This window comes from Triticum aestivum, chromosome 4A (assembly GCF_018294505.1).
Source record: "Triticum aestivum cultivar Chinese Spring chromosome 4A, IWGSC CS RefSeq v2.1, whole genome shotgun sequence".
Taxonomy (NCBI): domain Eukaryota; kingdom Viridiplantae; phylum Streptophyta; class Magnoliopsida; order Poales; family Poaceae; genus Triticum; species Triticum aestivum.
The window spans coordinates 156,941,846-156,956,855 of NC_057803.1; positions in this window are offsets into that span (position 1 = coordinate 156,941,846).

Below are 15,010 nucleotides of genomic sequence, written 5' to 3' on the forward strand. Positions count from 1 at the left end.
TTAATAATTTTACCTCCTCTCTATGCTTTTCATATGTGTATGGCAGCATATTTTGGTATACTACATAGCTGGGAGCATGAGAGTATGGTATAATACATTAAAAAAATCTACATATATGTTGGCAAGTTTCTATTCAATCTACCTATTAATGGTCAACCGATTAATCCAGTTAATAGGCCGATTCACCGATTAATCGCTACTCCTAAACTGAACGAGCAGCTACCAGTTAACGATTTCTTGAACATTGGGCAAAACTGGTTGAAGGAATGTTTGGAAGCACAAGTAGTATCTCTACTTGGTGCAAAGAATTTGGCTAGCATGAGGGGGAAAAGCAAGCTCAACATGTTGGATGATCCAAGACAATATACTTTATTTCGGATATAAGAAAACATAACCCATTACGTTGTCTTCCTTGTCCGACATCAACCTTTTAGCATGTCATATTTTAATGAGTGATCACAATTACAAAAGATGTCCAAGATAGTATATTTATATATGAGATCCCTCTTCCTTCAATATTCTTTCATGAATTGTTCAAGTGACCAATTCTACGTTTGCTAACTTTCAATAAGTTTACTACATATACTTATTCTGTGTGAAGTCATTAAACCCATTGTTTAAGCATATGAAACATATATAAATTCAGATTTATGATATTCAATTCATTCAACCATTTACTCACAGGATATATGTGAAGAACGTGAGTAAATGACAAACTACTCCAAAAAGATATAAGTGAAGGACACTGAGTAGTCAAATAATTAACTAGCCATGGGAGGATTCTTTTTCGTTCAAGATTTCATATCCAATGATTTTATTCAAACAGCAAGTAAAATTGAAAATATGCTCCAAGCAAGACACATATCATGTGATGAATAAAAATATAGCTCCTAGTAAGGTATACCGATAATTTTGAAGACGAAAGAGGGGATGCCTTCCGGGGCATCTCCAAGCTTAGGCGCTTGAGTCTTCCTTGAATATTGCCTTGGGGTGCCTTGGGAATCCCCAAGCTTAGGGTCTTTACACTCCTTATTCTCCTTATATCGATATCTCACCCAAAGCTTGAAAACTTCAATCACACAAAACTTAACGGAACTTCGTGAGATAGGTTAGTATGATAAAGAGTAAACCATTCACTTTGTTACTGTAAAATACAAGGCTCATAATTTTTCTCACACAATTCCTACTGTACCATATCATTTCTACAATTTATATTGAGAAATATAAGCCATCAAAACTTGAAAACAAGCAAACTATGCAATGAAAATAGAATCTGTCAGAAACAGAACAGTCTGTAATGATCTGAACACCAACCATACTTCTACTACTCCAAAAATTCTGAAATAAATTGGTGGATGTTAGGAATTTGTCTATTAATCTTATGAAAAAATAATCAACTCAATCGCACTCTTCTGTAAAAAAATGGCAGCTAATCTCGTGAGCGCAAAGTTTCTGTTTTTTATAGCAAGATCACATTAACTTTGACCCAAGTCTTCCCAAAGGTCTTACTTGGCACTTTATTGAAACAAAAGCTATAATACATGATTAATACAGTAGCTTAATCATGATAACACACAAAAAAAGTAAGGGTAAATATTGGGTTGTCTCCCAACAAGCGCTTTTCTTCAATGGCTTTTAGTTAGGCATGATGATTTCAATGATGCTCACATAAAAGATAAGAATTGAAACATAAAGAGAGCATCATGAAGAATATGACTAGCACATTTAAACCTAACCCACTTCCTATGCCTAGGGATTTTGTGGGCACACAATTTATGGGAATAAGAATCAACTAGCATAGGAAGGCAAAACAAGTATAACTTCAAAACTTTAAGCACATAGAGAGGAAACTTGATATTATTGCAACTCCTACAAACATGTATTCCTCCCTCATAATAATTTTCAGTAGCATCATGAATGAGTTCAACAATATTACCATCACATAAAGCATTCTTTTCATGATCTACGAGCATAGAAATTTTACTACTCTCCACATAAGCAAAATTCTCCTCATTCGAAATGGCGGGATCACTAGTTCCTAAAGTTGACACTCTTCCAAACCCGCTTTAGATGATAGTATTATTCATACTCCAAAATATATAAGTGAAGTTCATGGGGTGTTCTTCAATTAATATAGACTAACCAATATCCAAGCTCAAAATGTATAAGTGAAGCACACGAAGCATTCTATAAAGACATACTCAAAAGATTTAAGTGAAGCTCAAAGAGCAATTCTATACGATCATACTTAGAAGATATAAGCGAAGCACATGAAGTATTCTATAAATTGATGATGGGACATCTCATACTAGCATGGTTCTTAAACAAAAAAACACAAAGAACACAAATCATGTGAACAAAACAAAAACCGAGGTATACCGATAATTGTTGAAGAAGAAAGATGCGATGCCAACCGGGGCATCCCCAAGCTTAGATGCTTGAGTATCCTTAGAATATTTACTTGGGGTGCCTTGGTCATCCCCAAGATTGAGCTCTTTATTCTCTTTATTCTTCTCACATCGGTAACTCCTCGTTCTTCGAACACTTCATCCACACAAAACTTTAACAAAAACTTTGTGAGATCCGTTAGTATAATAAAGAAAATCACTACCTTTAGGTGCTGTTTAAAACTCATTCCAATTTCATATTAGAACTATATCTCTATGGATACTCAAGCATCTAACTTTGTGAGATGCTTGAGTATCCTTAGAATCCAACTTCTCTATGGTTCATACCCTCCGATACTAGCCATAGATGCATCAAAATAAGCAAACAACACACGAAAAACAGAATCTGTCTAAAACAGGATAGTCTGTAGTAATCTGGAGGTTTAGTAAACTTATGTAACTCCAAAAATTATGAAATAAATTTGACAATTTGGAAAATTTGTACATAAGTAATTTGCAAAAAGGTTTCAGACCCATTTGACTTTCCAATAAAAAATGTAAAATCACGCGCTACAGCCAAAGTTTCTGTTTTTTGTTCTGCACATAATAAACAAGCAATCTAATCATCCTAAAACCAAAGATTGGCACATTATTTTTATAATACAATGAATATATATAAGGGGATAATTATTTACAGTGAAACTTCCATGAAAAATTCTACATTGTTTCCGTGAGCATGAACACAAGTGCTCAAGGTCGGCCCTCACTTCTTCAATGCATAACTTTCCAATCACTTCTCTTTTTTGAAAAACTTTTTAGGCATGAGAGGCAAGTAATTTTTTTGTATTTTCATTCTTTAAATTTTTTCTTTGTATGTTTCACCCACAACTAAACAGAAACAAAAAGGAAAAACAAAATCTACTTAGTGAAGAAAGCAAACACGCACACACGAGAATATCAACCCCATGCTATTGCTCCCCGGCAACGGCGCTAGAAAAGAGCTTGATAATCCCCAAGTGCAGGGAATCATCGTAGCAATTTCCAAAGGTGTAAGTGATAAGTATGGAGTGTCGAACCCATAAGGAGCTAAAGGTAAGATCAATATTCTCTCAAGACCTATCTGCCACTGATACGACTCTACGTACACCGAACGTTTGCTTCCAACTAGCAAGGCAAAATAAAACTATGTTGTGGGTATGAAGTGGATAACTTTGCATGATATCGGAGAGCTAAAATATGAAAGTAGGTACTGTTATCATAAAGTTAGAATATATTAGTAAATATCATAAATAGCGAGTGTGGAATAATGGTGGATTGGTGTGCGAAATTGTCCTAAGCAATTGTTAACAAGACCGGTAATCACTATTGCAGTTTCATATGAGGGAGAGGCATAAGCTAACATACTTTCTCTTCTTGGATCATATGCACTTATGATTGGAACTCTACCAAGCATCCGCAACTACTAAAGATCATTAAGGTAAAACCCAACCATAGCATTAAAGTATCAAGTCCTCTTTATTCCCATACGCCATGTCCCGCTTATCCGTGTTTGTGTTTCAGTCACTCACGCAACGCAGACAATAAGCAAACCATGGACATATTGCAACACCCTATAGCGGGAATCCCTCACGCTTGCGCGACACGTAGGGCACCATATGACAGCACCAAAGTAAAACATACAACTCATACCAATCTAGATCATCGATCAACCCAAAGACAAATGATATCTACTCAAAACATCATAGGATGGCAACACATCATTGGATCATAATATGTGGCATAAAGCACCATGTTCAAGTAGGGATTACAGCGGGGTGCGGGAGAGTGGACCGCTTAAAAGAGGTGAGGATGGTGATGATGATGGCGATGTTGATGTTGATGAAGACGATCACCACGGCGATGATTCCCCTCCCGATGGCACTCCGGTGCCACCGAGAGAGAGGAGAGAGGTTTTCCCCCTTGTGCTTCCTCTTCCATGTCCTCCCCCCTAGATGGGGAGAGGTTCTCCCTCTGGTCCTTGGCCTTCATGACGATGATGGCCCCTCCGGGATCCTCCTCCATGCCCTCCGGTGATGATGGCCCCCTCCGGTAGGGTGCCAGAGAGGGCCTAGATTGATTTCTCATGGCTACAGAGGCTTGCGGCGGCGGAACTTCTGATCTAGGTTATTTTCTGGAGGTTTCTGTATTTATAGGAATTTTTGGCGTCGGACTCACGTCAAGGAGGTGCCCGAGTTGTCCACGAGGTAGGCCCACGCGTGGGGGGGGGGGGGCGTCCTACACCCTCGTGGACGGCCCGGGACTCTTCTGGCCCAACTCTTTTACTCCGGGAAATTGGCACGTCAATTGGACTCCGTTTGGTTTTCCTTTTCTGTAAAACTCAAAAACAAGGAAAAACAGAAACTGGCACTGGGCACTAGGTTAATAGGTTATTCCCAAAAATCATTTAAAATAGCATATAATACATCCAAGGTTGATAATATAATAGCATGAATACTTCATAAATTATAGATACACTGGAGACGTATCAGCCGCATTTTATGATTATGAAATCTGGCAAATGGACGTCAAAACTGCATTCCTTCATGGATATCTTAAAGACGAGTTGTATATGATGCAACCAGAAGGTTTTGTCGATCCTAAAGGTGCTAACGAAGTGTGCAAGCTCCAGCGATCCATCTATGGACTGGTGCAAGCATCTCGGAGTTGGAATATACGCTTTGATGAGGTGATCAAAGTATATGGTTTTATACAGACTTAAAGTGAAGCCTGTATTTACAAGAAAGTGAGTGGGAGCTATATAGCATTTCTGATATTATATGTGGATGACATATTGTCGAGTGGAAATGATGTAGAATTGCTGAATAGCATAAAAGGATACTTGAGTAAGAATTTTTCAATGAAATACCTCAGTGAAGCTGCTTATATATCGGGCATCAAAATCTATAGGGATAGATCGAGACACTTAATAGGACTTTCACAAAGCACATACCTTGGCAAAGTTTTGAAGAAGTTCAAAATAGATCAGTCAAAGAAAGGGTTCTTGCCTGTGTTAAGAGGTGTCAAGTTGAGTAACACTCAAAGCCTGACCACGGCAGAAGATAGAGAGAGAATGAAAGTCATTCCCTATGCCTCAGTCATAGGTTCTTAAAGTATGTCATGCTGTGTACCAGGCCTATTGTGTACCTTGCCAAGAGTTTGACAAGGGGGTACAATAGTGATCTAGGAGTAGATCACTGGACAGTGGTCAAAATTATTCTTAGGTACCTAAGAGGAGTAAGGAAAAGTTTGTTGGTTATGGAGGTGATAAAGAGTTCGTCATAAAGGGTTATGTCGATGCAAGCTTTGACACCGATCCGGATGACATTAAGTCTTAATCTGGACATGTATTGAAAGTGGGAGCAATTAGCTAGAGTTGATCCATGCAGAGGATTGTAGACATAGAAATTTGCAAAATACATATGGCTCTGAATGTGGCCGACCCGTTGACTAAAACTCTCTCACAAGCAAAACATAGTCACACCTTAGTACTCTTTGGATGTTAATCACATGGCTATGTGAACTAGATTATTGACTCTAGTAAACCCTTTGGGTGTTTGTCACATGGTGATGTGAGCTATTGGTGTTAATCACATGGTGATGTACTAGACTATTGACTCTCGTGCAAGTGGGAGACTGAAGGAAATATGCCCTAGAGGCAATAATACATTTGTTATTTTATATTTCCTTATTCATGATAAAGGTTTATTATTCATGCTAGAATTGTATTGATCAGAAACATAAATACATGTGTAAATACATAAACAAATACTGTGTCCCTAGTGAGCCTTTACTAGACTAGCTCGTTGATCAAAGATGGTTAAGGTTTCCTAACCATAGACATGTGTTGTCATTTGATAACGGGATCACATCATTAGGAGAATGATGTGATGGACAAGACCCATCCGTTAGCTTAGCATAATGATCATTCAGTTTTATTGTTATTGCTTTCTTCATGTCAAATACATATTCCTTCGACTATGAGATTATGCAACTCCCGGATATCGAGGAATGCCTTGTGTGCTATCAAACATCACAACGTAACTGGGTGATTATAAAGATGCTCTACAGGTATCCCAAAAGGTGTTTGTTGGTTGGCATAGATCGAGATTAGGATTTGTCACTCCGAGTATCGGAGAGGTATCTCTGGGCCCTTTCGGTAATACACATCATAAGAAGCCTTGCAAGCAAAGTGACTAATGAGTTAGTTGCGGGATGATGTATTACGTAACGAGTAAATAGACTTTCTGGTAACGAGATTGAACTAGCTATGAAGATACCAATGATCGAATCTCGGGCAAGTAACATACCGATGGACAAAGAAAATTAAGTATGTTGTCATAACTGTTCGACCAATAAAGATCTTCGTAGAATATGTAGGAGCCAATATGAGCATCTAGCTTCCGCTATTGGTTATTGACCGGAGAGGTGTCTCAGTCATGTCTACATAGTTCTCGAACCCGTAGGGTCCGCACGCTTAACATTCATTGATGATAAAGTATTATATGAGTTATGTGATTTGGTGACCGAATGTTGTTCGGAGTCTCGGGTGAGATCATGGACATGACGAGGAGTCCCGAAATGGTCTGGGGGTAAAGATTGATATATAGGACGATGGTATTCGAACAGTCACCGGAAAGGAGTTTCGGGCACCACCGGCAAAGATATGGGCCTTATGGGCCAAGTGAGGGAACACACCAGCCCTGGTGCGCCTCTACAGAGGCCAGCCCTATGAGGAGGAGAATGAAAGAGGGGAGGGCAAGGAAAGTGTGGATTAGGATTCCTACTTCCTCCCCCCCTTTTTCCTTCCCCCTCGGTTATATATACTACAAAAAAATGCACTTCCGTGATGATACGTGTTTGTCACAGTAGGTCGCATTTTCTGTCATGCATGTACATCCATGACGATTTTATGACAGAATCAAGATAGTCATACATGTGCTGTCGTAGAAGTGTTCCATGACATTACCAAAATTATCATCACGGAAGTGTCCACTTCCATGACGATAAATCCCGCGTCACAGAAGTGCTTTCGTCAAGGGTGACCGACATGTGGCATCCACCATAACGGAATGCCGTTAAGCTATCGGGTCGGGTTTTGGATCCGATAACCTGTTAACAGCCCCGACCAATGGGTATTTTCCACGTGTAAAATCATCATTGGCTGGAGGAAACACGTGTCGGCTCATTGTTGGGACAGATGTCATCCACTCATTGGATAGAAGGCGCCTATGATACGTCGACACATGGCACGGCCCAACAGAGGCTCATTCCTATGAAAAGGTCGGCCCGTTTGACTTGGTCAAAAGGTGGCGGGCCGGCCCATGTAAAGCCTGTTAACGACATGTTCACATATAGCCCATTTACAGCCCGCTAACCCAAGGCCCGTTATGCCCTATGCAAATTAGGCCCAGTAGCGTCATCTGGGCCTCCCAATATGATTCCAGCTTGTTTTCACTTTTGGCCCATGTATGGCCCATGACGTCTTTCGGCCCATATGAGGCCCTATGTAACTCTTGGCCTATTAACGGCCCGTGGTGAAACTGGCCCATAATGAACAGTGTATCACTTTAAACCCATTAACAACCTGTGGTGAAACTGGCCCGTAATGAAGAGTGTATCACTTTATACCCATTAACGGCCCGTTATTCTATTGGGCTGTTTCCAGCCCATGTTATCTTTCGGCCTTCTCAGAGCCCATTTATTCTTGGGCTCATTTCCAGCATTCGTTTACTTACGGCCTGTTACTACCATTTTCTGCTTGTGGGCCAAATTCAGCCCGTGGTTACAGTCGGCCCATTTGTGGTCTGTTAATACATTGGGCCGTTTTCATAGCGTCATCAAATACGGTCTATTAACGATGGCCCGTTATGGTCGGCCCATGAACGGACGATTCCAACTCTAGCCCGTTTACGGCCATAATGTGGTCTGTTTGACCCATGTTTGGCCAATCGATCATACGACCCGTATAAGGCCCAATGATGATACGGCCCGCAGAAGGCCCATTGTTTCTACAGCCCGTAGAAGGCCCATTGTTTCTACGACCCGTAGAAGGTCCACTGTTTCTACGGCTAGTAGGAGGCCCAGTGTCACTACAGTAAATATTAGCCCATGGTTATTGTGGCCTAGTTTTAAAAAAATAGGTTATTGCAGCCACTAGCTAACCGCGGAAAAAGAACTGCAATGACTACAAGTAAACAAATAAACAAGACAACAAGGAAATAAGTAAGCAAGCAACTAACGCTAGGCTATCACGGCTATTACACATATTACATCCACTGGGCATCAAAGTCCGCCACGAGTGCAAATATAGGTAACAAAGCAACATATCATATACACTGGTTGTTAAAGTTGGCGACCAGCGCAAATAAATGCCGCAACAAAACAAATCCAGAACTGAAACCACTTCAGAAGATCTCAAGAAACAATATCTTGGGTACCCATAATGCTGGCAAGATGCTTAGCAAGCTTATGAACTTTCTCTTGTTTGGCGCTTAAATCCTCCAGTGCTTGCTGTTGCACCAGAAAATATGCATCTGAATTCTGCAGGGACTTCCTCAGTCCTTCAGCTTCCTGTCCTAGCACATCTGATCGATGTCTTTCAACTTGAAGTTGAGACTCAAGAAGACGAACTGATTCAGGCAACGAGTTCAAAGAGCTTGTGCCAACAGTAGTGGCCAGTAACTCGAACACTACATCAAGACAGGACTTTTGGGTTCCCTCACCGTCGTCAAGATAGTTTTTATCAGCTTTCTTGGAGACCAACAGGGATGTCTCACTATCTTGAACCTTATCTACATTACTTCCTTTACCATTGGATAACGCGGTACTATTCTCCAATATTTTGTCCGCATTCTAAAAGAGAAACAAGCAGACACATCACATGTTTACCATGTTGTATATGAAAATCATTTTGGTAAATGAGTTCAGTAGTAAAGTGGACAGGATAACAGCATGAAACAAACATATAACTATGTACCATGGTCACTTTATGGTCTATATCATTCAAGTTTTTGTTGCCAAATCAAGATAGAGACACAGTTTGAATAATATTTGTTCAAGACAAAGCAGAATAGACAGAATATACATGTGGGTAACTATAGAGCAATAACAACACTTGTAATGAGCATGACATGAGAACATAACTGTTTATTCAATTGAAACTGAAATCAACATAGAGCAGGTTACAACAGCAAACCAGTTAAAGAAACAGGTTTAAAACATACCTGTTGCACCATTGGAGTTTCAATTCCATCCTTCAAATTTGAAAATAGTTGGTATGAGTAAATACAGTAATGCAAGAGCAAAGGAGTATGAACCATAGCTACAGAACCTGACCTGAGAACAAATCTTCTTCTCCTTTAAGCGTTGAGTTGGGATTCGGAGTGGTGGTCCCCATGCTTTGGGCACTGCAGTTCCCTTACTAACTGCTCGTGTTTGGGTGCTCTGTGGTGGAGACGGTGCTGTGTCAACTAGAACTTGGTTACTATCTGCCAGGGTTGGGGTTAGAAGGGGTGTAGCTGGTTCTCTGTCCAACTGGGGAGGGGTACAATCAGCGAGAGTCTGGGTTATGTGTGGTGGATCTGGTCCTTGGGCAAGTACAACCGTGGTTCTATCTGCATCAACTGGTAGCACTATCTTTTTTGAAGATCATGTTGTTACTCCCTTAGATACTGCCATCACGCTCTCCGATTCAAATGGCTGATAAACAAGAAAAGTAATTGAAAGTATAGACATTGTATGATAGACAGGTGCAATGGACAGTGGGGAATAAAAGAGGGCATGAAATAATTCATATTTATGTTGTCTAACCAAACAGGATAGCATGACACAATTTCCCATATATGATGGCTAACTAAATAGGATAGCATGACACAATTTCACATTATGATGGCTAACTAAAAAAGATGGAAAGACATAGTTCAAAAATATGAGACTTTGTAAACAGGATGACATGACATAACTATATAATGTGTTTATTAAATAGGTTGGCATGCCATAATTCACATACATTCACAGATAGAATGCCATAATTCAAAATATGATGACTGTAAACACTAAACAGGATGAGATGATATAACTATATGATGTCTTTATTAAATGGGTTGCCATGCCATAATTCAGATAGATGATGTGTATGTACTATGTAAACATGATGGCATGATATAATTCAAATATATGATTTATATAGTAAGCAAGTAAGCAGATGGCAATCCATATATAATGTAAAAACTAATCAATGCAAGACAACATGCATGACATGGGTAATATAACCCTGCCAAGTTTTAGCATAGACCTCAGGGGGGAAATAGGACTAGTCATCAGTCTCTGAATCCTCCTCTGAGGAGCTCTCTGTAACCAGCAAGATGTCTGCTTCAGCAGGTAGCATTGTCTGCTCTGAATACCTTGTTTTCACTCCAGTTACTTCTATCACCACTTCAAATGGCTGATGCACAGGAAGAGTAGTTGAATATACAAATGTTGTCGACAAATGGAATGCGTAATACAAAAAAATGATAGCATGATATAATTCATATACATGATGATTGGCTAAACAGCATGGCATTGCATAATTCACATATATAATGCCTTTGCAACAAGATAGCATTGTATAATTCACATATATAATGTCTCGCAACAAGATGGCAATGCATAATTCACATATATGACACTGAACAGGTGGCATTCACACAAAGCATGTCTAAACTAATCAAATGACATAGCAATGCAAGACACCATACGCACGATATGAGCAACATAACCCTACCAAGTTAGAGCATACACCTCGAGGGGGGGAATAGGACTGGTCATCTATCTCCGAATCCTCCTCTGAGGAGCTATTGAAAGTGCGTTATATCGACTAGAGGGGGGTGAATAGGCGATTTTTATGAAATTCTTCACTGAGGAATTTCCCGGTGAGGAAATTCCTTAGCGAAGAACTACTAGCAGCGGAATAAGTACTCAAAGGTAAACATAACAGAATACAAGCATAGTCATCATGATGAAATGAAGACAGGGACAGAGTACAGGAAGCGTAATCACAGGATAACACAGGATGAAGACAAACAAACTGAAGAAATTGAACTGAGGAAATTGAGAAAGTCTTCAGTCAAAGTCTTCAAACACAGATATGAACAAACACACAGCACAATTATGAGGAAAGGGAAGAGTTGAGGAAATAGAACCAGTAAGCTTGGTGAAGACAATGATTTGGTAGACCAGTTCCAACTTCTGCCTCAGTTGTACGTCTGGTTGGAGCGACTGAGTATTTAAACTGGAGGACACACAGTCCCAGACACCCAGTCAAGGACACTTAGTCCAAGACACCCAGTCCTCACCGTATTCTCCTTGAACTAAGGTCACACAGACCTCGTCCAATCACTCATGGTAAGTCTTCAGGCGACTTCCAAACTTTCACAAACTTGGTCACTGGCGATCCACAATTCCTCTTGGATGCTCTAGACCATGACGCCTAACTGTCTGGAAGAAGCACAGTCTCCAAAGGTAACAAGCGTCGGATCCACTCAGGATCAATATCTTCAATGATGCTCAATCACTTGGGGTTTGTAGGTGTTCGGGTTTTGGGTTTTTGGTTTTTCCTCACTTGATGATTTTTGCTCAAAGTCCTCGGAGGATGGGTTGCTCTCAATGACAAGTGTCAGTTTCTCTCGGAGCAGCCAACCAGCTAGTGGTTGTAGGGGGCGGCTATTTATAGCCTAGGGAGCAGCCTGACATGATAAGACATAAATGCCCTTCAATGATATGACCGTTAGGTGGATAGATATTTTGGGACAGTTGGCGCATAGCACAACAACGGTCGGAATTTTGAGTAGCAAAATCCTCAGGGCTATCATGTTCCTCACTGTGTAGGCAATCCGCACTGGCGAATTCCTAACTCCTCTGTCAGGACAAATTCCTCAGAGACCAGAAGAACTTCGTCTCTGTCACTGAAGAAATTGACTGAACTGTATGAGATTTCCAATGGCTTCACTCGAAGGGATTGGTAGGTGTAGGATTTTGAGTTGAGCATCACATGGAAATTTTTCCTTAGTATTTCCTCGACCCCCTTTAACAGTACGGTGTTTCCTATGACTCAAGAAAGAGAAAAACAAAACTATGAACACGAAAGTCTTCAAGCTTCATATTTCTCGCATGAATATCAAGTCTTCACGGACACACCAATTTCTTCACTTTCAAAGTCTTCATGAAAGTCTTCAGAAATACCAAAATCTTCAGTCGAAGATATTCATTTTTAGGGGTCGACTTTTCCTGTAAATATCAAACTCCTCATAGACTTATAGACCTGTGTACACTCACACACGCATTAGTCCCTTAACCTATAAGTCTTCAATACACCAAAATCACTAAGGGGCACTAGATGCACTTACAATCTCCCCCTTTTTGGTGATTGATGACAATATAGGTTAAGTTTTCAACGGGGATAAACATATGAAGTGTAAATACTGATATTGAGGAATTTGATTGCAAGATATAGAAGAACTCCCCCTGAAGATGTGCATAGTGAGGAATTTGCTTTTGAAGCAATGCACACTTGAAGAGTTGAATCATGGAGATCTCCCCCTATATCTTGTAATTCATACATGCATTTAACATATAATATGAAGAATTTGAAATGCATGATGAAATATGGTGCCTGATGAAATTCAGCATGCGTGCAATAATATTAACGAGGAATAAGCATGCAGAATAGTGCATCAAGAGTATCAGAGCACAGTGCATCAAAAGTATCAGAGCACCATCGGGTTTAAGATTACAAGTCGATCCAATAAAGTTTCAGAAGAACGAGAGTTGTAACTTAGCAGATAAAAAGCGCCCATATAGTAGACCCGCTTGAAGACTAACTCATATTTCTCCCCCTTTGTCATCGAATGACCAAAAGGATCGAAAATGAGGACTAACGCCCCTGAAGATAATCATGTTGATGAAGGAGCGCCAACGTTGTTGGGGTTGTTTGTTGATGTAGGGCCTGGCGCAGTGTCGTCCAAATCTTCATGTTCATCAGTGTCGCACGCTGAAGAATATGAGCTGGCCACCAGAGAAGGAACCTTGACCTTCTTGAATTTCTTTGGTGGAGGTGCAGACCAGTCAAAATCTTCATTAAGACCCATGTTCTTCAGATCTTCTTCACCATACAGATGTGACAGGATTGCCCAGGTGCGACCGAAGACTTGATGGAGGTAGTAGTGGTTTTTCTTCACTGCATTGTGTGTGGCAGTCATGTTGTTAAGAAGTGAACCAAACTAACACTTAACCCATTTGTGATTTCGATCCACCTTCTGGTGAAGACTAAGCAGAAGTTCACGGTCAGTCATCACGCGTGGATCAGTGGCTTGGGGAGTGGACTTAGGTGCATTGGCGGAGTCATGTGTGGCAGAGTCATCATTGGTGGAATAAGATGCAGCTTTGCGAAACTGACCATCCAATGGACGAATGCCTTCATCAATTACAGCTGGTGCCTTGCCCTTTCCATCAACTGAGGAATATGTCTGCTTGAGGACTTCAATTGGGGGCAAGTAGCTGAGATGATTCTGGAAATCAGCTTTGTAGTTGAGTCAAGACCTTGTCCTGAGGAATCTCATGATCCAAGGTGCATAAGGCTTCAGCTCAAACAGAGACAGTGCAACATTGGCCATAGTCCTCATGAAGAAATCATGATAATTGACAGGAATGCCATGAACGATGTTGAATACTAGATTCTTCATGATGCCAACAATTTCCTCATCAGATGATTCATGGCCTTTGATAGGACTGATTGTCCTCGTAAGAATACGATAGACAGTTCTGGGCACGTACATTAATTCCTTCATGAGGAATTTGGTTCTTGGTGCTTGACCTGGCTTCAAAGGTTTCATCAGCACCTGCATGTAATGATGTTTGAGCTCAGGTTCACTGTAGATGCAGTGAGCTTCTTCAAGGGGGGGACTGAGTGGTAGAGCACGAAGCAATTTAGAGGCTGGTGCAGTGTAGTGAGTGTTTTCAGACATCCAGTGCAGCACCCATGAATTCACATCTTCAGCATCTCCGGTGATGTGCAGCGTTGCATAGAATTGAAGAATCAGTTCTTCATTCCAATCGCAGATGTCAGAGCAAAAGTTGAGCAGCCCAGCGTCGTGAAGAACACTGGGGACTGGTGCGAAGCACGGCAGAGATTCCATATCCACGTGAGGAATATGCTTATGGTAGAAAATCTTCTCCTTGTTGAACAACACTGAGGAATAGAAATTGGCTTGACTAGCAGTCCAGAAACGCCTCTTTCTAATGCGAGCAGAGTCATATGGGTTGTAATCTTCGAAGAATACATGCTCGCCGAAGAAATCATCAGCCTTGAACTTTTTCTTGCGTGAGAATGGATCCTTTGGCTTCGGCAGAGGAGTGTCAGTGAGTTGCATCACAACCTCAGGAATCTCAATCGCAGGTTCTTCAGGCTGAGGAATTTCTGGTTCCTCCTCTGTGGCAGTCTGCGTCGTTGGTTGTTCAGCAGCAGCAGCCTCTTCAGATGTGAACTGAGGCATAGGCGAGGAGATGATAGGTGTTGAAGGGATCGCATCCACTTCAATTTCTTCATC